The following is a 6,018-nucleotide window of genomic DNA, read 5'->3' as shown; positions in this document are numbered from 1 at the left end:
TAAGTCGGTTATATTATAAATAACTTGTTTCTCTATACATGTACGTAGGATTAAACAAAGGACTAGACAAAATTAATATACCTGGACTGCGAAATCGATTTTTGGCTAGATATTTAATCTTGCCATGTGTGTTATTAATATTACCATGTGTGTTTATTAATATTATTAATTATATCATTCTTATTTTTTGTATTTCATTAAGAAATATATTATGTAGACCTGTTTATTAACTGATTTTAGCAAAAGATAAGGGCATGCAGACATAGAACTGCTGTATATTTTCGGTCAAAGTCAAAGCAGTTCTTTAATTGAAAGTAACAGATAAATACAATGTGTAATGATTTTTTTTCTTCAAAATGTATATAAAGTTATTTTCTGAAATAATTCTCACACTTTTTAGGGGCTATCGTTGTCAGTAGGCACGGTTAATGATGGGAATGCTGTGCTGCTGGGGCAGCTGAAGTTTCACCTTTGTTTATTTTACTAATGATAATTTTATGTATTAGCAAAGATTAAACAAGAAAAAGTGAAATGCAGCTTGAAATCAATTTATTTTTATTATTTTAATTATTTTGACTTAGCCTATATCAATTTATTTTTGTTATTTTAATTATTATGACTAACATGTAGCCTACGAACATGAATTGTTCGGAAACATTGAAATGTAAGCCGATTCGTCATATGATCCAATTTTGCAGAAAGTAGATCCCGCCTTTGCGTTATCTTAAACACGTACCCTCGCGCGTGGTTACAGTACACTGAAGAATAGAAGTTCGCTTTTCATGGTGGATTCCAGAAGTAATTGAAGATAACCAAAGCAGATCTATATTTTTGATACATGTATAAGATATTTCTTATCCAGGTAAAAACATATTTTTATGGACTCAGTAGCTCTAGATTCTATATAAATAAATAAAACATTGAATTAATGCCTATAAACTATAAGCTATAAGTACAGATTTTAATCTAATATAATGGAAGCAGTGATTTTTTTTTGCTTTAATTTGTTACAGCCTGTGCATTTTGAATTGGGAAAATTAGCGCGATTAACCGTGAAATTGGGAAAAATAGCGCGATAAACCATGAAATCGGGAAAAATTAAGCATTATAAATAAGATTATAAGTAACAAAAGTGATATTGTTTTTGAGTGCATGTTCAGGGAGTTTTCTAGAAAAGGAGTCTGGTCAAATTGGGATTTTTTTTAATCAATAAAAGTGGCAAGTTTGGGAATGATTTATGGACAAAAATGACTAAATTCAAGTTATATATTTTGTAAGATGGTTAAAAAATAAAGTTGAGACCTAGATTTATGAAATCATAATTAAGTTATATGAGACTTCTTTCTAAAAAAAAAAAGAATTTTTTTTATTTTTTTTTTATGTTGGGCTTTTTTGGGGAAATTTTGGTCAGATTTTTGGGAAAAAACGTGTTTTTTTTGCGATTGGGAAGCAGCCGAAAATCGGCTGTAAATTTGAGCAAAAAAATCACTGGGAAGTTGTAAACATTTTTCGATTTTCTCCCTGTGTTTCAATATTTTTTTGTGGATGGTAATATATAGATATAAAACAGATATTTTTGTGTATGTATCCTTTGAATCGGACACAATGGCCTGCATTTAAATTTTCACAAGAACAAAATTTTTACTACAAACCAATATGGATGATTTTAAAATGAGTTGTTTTCTGTTCTTAATTTTAAACAATTGAGTTTCGGCTAGTTTTTCAATGTCAATATAGTGAATACCTATATTGTATGTATGCAATATTACAGCAGCTCAAAATTTTTATCTTAAATTAATATACATGTATATTCGGTTGATTTAAAGTCCGGTCATTAAACATATGGTATACACCACCGCGCTTGAACTGTGACATACACTCCTCTTTTTTCTATCTCGGTATTGAATCATATACATTTTCTTAATGAGTATACCTGGAACTATATACTTGTTTATATAAAGAAATAATAATGTTTTAATCAAAGGCAGATATCTGATTTTCAAAGAAATTGTATATCTCTGTCATACATCTTTAAAAATTTCGCTAATTAACGTCTCCTGAGTAATAAACCTTACAATTCACAAAGTTTTCTAAAGATTTTATATGTGGAAATAACCTTTATAATTATCTTCAGATAATAAAATTCAATAAAGAAATGTGTTTTAAGCAAAAGGCATAACTGACAGGATTTCTATAAAAAACAAGCAAATTCTTAGAGTACATATCCCCCGCCAATATGCCTCTGGACACTCATACTAAGTTGCAATGAAATCCGCCAAAACACTTCCAAGATATGGCTCCGGACACACAAAAAAGCATTTTTAAAAGATACAAAAGGCCATAACTCTGTTATTTACCATACATGCCAGACGTCCCGATCTTGGCAGGACAGTCCCCTTTTTGGGGTGTTTGTCCCCATGTCCTGATGTGACAAAATTTTTCCCGACATACTTACAAAATGACATAATGTTCTATAAGGTCACAATATAATTCGCAGTTAAAGCCCCATCTTGCTTAAATTACCATCGCTAATCCCTTTATTGCCCCCTTATTAACAAACGATATCTACTAGTCGAGAGATCCAGTGTTGTTTTTGACACCTTATCAGTACTCTATCAACAATTTTTTTATTTTAATCGGGCATTTACACCACGGTGTTTATATGATAGGGGTCGCTAATTGCTAGCGATAGATGCATCATAGTGAATTAAAAGCCGACTACATTTGTATTTCATGGCCCAAATCAAGTCCAAAGATTCTTTTACACATTATTCTGTGTATTATACCAGCTGAGGCTAAAAAACCAGTTTGTATATCAAGCAAATCGAGCGCTGACCAATACACATTGAAGTTTGATATAAATTTATACTTAAATTTTTTGACTGATTTACAGAAAACAACTTGTACCTATTGCATCAATCTAAATTTAGAGTAAATTGATGATTGGTCGAATAAAACAATGCTCCATGCACGCACATCCCATTGAACAATTACGCATGCCCCTGTCCAAAATTGAAGTCAAATAGAGGCATGCCCTTCATTTCACGTTATTGATTCATCCGCATTGTGCACATGTGTGTTTAATTAAATTACTTTAGGAAAATTGAGAATGATCGGGTTCATGAAATTCATAAACACATTTATCTTTTATATTTGCCAGAAATTATAAAGTTTTGTAAGTAATGTCCCGATTACTCATCATTACTGACTACAGTAAAGTTGGCATCGTTTTAGGTGTCCCGCTCTTTGGTCAAATGTCCGGAAATTGTTAATGGAATGTCCCGATTTGGACCTGAAAATTTCTGGTATGTATGGTTATTAAAAGATGATGTACAACGCCATTTGGCGTGCATGACATCCTATTATCCATATATATACTCATACCAAGTTTCAATGAAGTCTGCCAAAGCACTTCCAAGATATGGCTTCGGACAGACAAACTAAAGACGGACAACGCCAAAACAATATCCCTCTGCCTATGGCGGGGGATAAAAGTACAGCAAATTCGTCCTTCATTATTACATGAATACTTTGACGATAAATTCTACATTGCTGTTATTTGTCAAATTCGTCAGTACCAAGATGGCGGCGGGGTCAGGTGATAGCCAATATGGCCACGGTCAATTAATTTATTTGTGGATTGTCTATATGGAAAATATTTGTTTAAGTGTAATATAAATGCTGGACTGCGCAAGAAAATAAGGAGCAAAGTAGCCTACACTGTAATGTGTAATAGACAAGTCGACGAGTGAGGTCATGCGCACCTGCTATTTGCAGACTGCCCACTGGTTAGCAAAAGGCAGTTGGCTTAACGCTTATCTATTGATTATGTTGAAAATTACTGTAATTTCCACAATAATTTTAAATCCTTAAAACACAGTGAAACTCAATTATATTATTTATAAAAAATTACTTTTATAGAAAGAATAAGATTGTATTTTTGTTTTCGCTAATAAAGCATTTGAAGTCATTTGACATTGCTTCTAAGTTGAAGACCAATGGGCAGTGTCAATCATTTAGGCTAATAATAACAAAAAATAACAATATAATTAATTCAAAGCCGATGTTGGTTTGGCGTGATATAGTTATAATATTCATTGATTGTGTTTGAGTAATTATTTTAGAAGTTCTTACTTATTTTCTGATGAAAACATGACTAACTGCATATATTTTCCATATCAGTAACCAGCGCTTTTGCCAACCAGTGACTGCGCATGCCCAAAAAATACCGATTTTAAGCAATAACAACCAATTTGTCTTTATAACAATCAACTCATATGCTATGTTCTCGTACATTGGTGCCCCTTAGGCTTAACTATGTATTTCGCGCATGCGCATACAATGACAAATATTTTTAGCATTGTATAAAATTTATATCCTCAATAAAATACTATTTCAGTATTAAACCATCTGAAAATCGTCTTTGTTTACATATTTACTTTTTTTTTCAACTCGTGAAGATGAAGGCCAATGATCTGCATCATCCAGAAGATTATTCTCATTGGATTCGTGCTCCTCGCTTGACCGCGTTCTAAATGGGGCTCCCAGTGGGGAAGTTTTTTTTTACGTAACGGATTGCAATGTCCTTTTTCTAAGACACAATTGAATGTGTATTTAATGATGGAAGCGGTTTATTTTCAAATATAAAATTCCAAATAAAGCAGGAATGTAAATATTTTTAACCATGGTTACTTTCAACAAAACAATGCAAACGCTCGATCAACTTGAATAGAATCCTGACACGCGAAGTATTTGGCGAGAGCGAAAATGACGTATTAAATTTAGCACGAATCCAATGAGAAGACACGAAAGTATGAGAACGAGGCATATATATGAAGAATTGGAACACAATTAAATGCTTTCCTTCATTGATGCACATACCTTTTTTTTTCATCCTGTTTTAAAAACAGGTCCGCCTTCTTGTACACCCACTTACACCCTTTCTTGAAATTCTTTCTTTGAGGTCTCATGATGTTATCACATGGAAGAAGAAGAACCTGACGGAAAATTTTAATGTTACCTTTTGCACAAAACATTTAGCCTTTTAGGTTTGCAACAAATTTGTTCAGTACCTACATGTACAATGCTGTAGGGTACGAGCTAAGACTAGGTACAATGACAATGTACGAGCTGACAAGTTACCGATTATGATTCACAAAACTACAATCAATGAAATCGTATTTGGCAAATACTAATGGAAATTAAATCAAAGGTTGTTTTGATTTCTGAATACAAGCTCGGACGAATGACCTTCGTTAGTTCAATCGTGTCTGTTTATATCCGAAAAGAAGCAGTTTAAAAGCCAACGTGCGATTTATTTTAAACAAGAATAACATTTATTATTTAACCGCCTAATATCGTAATTAAAATTAACGTATTCAGCTTACAAATACCTTATATTTAATTCCCCATCACGTTGGACACGGTATTGGAGGACATTTTGGAATAATCGCGCATGCGCGAAATTATTGGGGCAAAATGTGTGAGACATGAAAATGGCAACATCGCTATGCGTGTACGACAACACACAATTGCGAATAAAAACCGTCAAGTCAATTCCATGGTCAAAATACATTTTTTATTAAGATTATGTCAAATTTAGCCGAAAAAACAAAATGTCAAAGTCACTACCAGGTTTCGTGTAGTGGGTTGCCAATATGTAGTGGGTTGTTTGGTGTGTAACGAAAGACCGGTAGTGGGTTTCCACCATTTACACACACACACACACACACACACACACACACACACACACACACACACACACACACACACACACACACACACACACACACACACACACACACACACACACACACACACACACACACACACACACACACACACACACACACACACAAACACACACAAACACACACACACACACACACACACACACACACACACACACACACATACGTGCAAATGGTGCAAAGCCACTACACTACATTTTCTCCCGGAAACCCACTACCACTAGATCTAGCTATGCCAGCGATTTAATATTTGGAAAAATTATGTCAA

This window comes from Dreissena polymorpha, unplaced genomic scaffold, assembly GCF_020536995.1.
Source record: "Dreissena polymorpha isolate Duluth1 unplaced genomic scaffold, UMN_Dpol_1.0 chrUn056, whole genome shotgun sequence".
NCBI lineage: Eukaryota > Metazoa > Mollusca > Bivalvia > Myida > Dreissenidae > Dreissena > Dreissena polymorpha.
Note: the sequence above shows the minus strand (reverse complement) of the source record.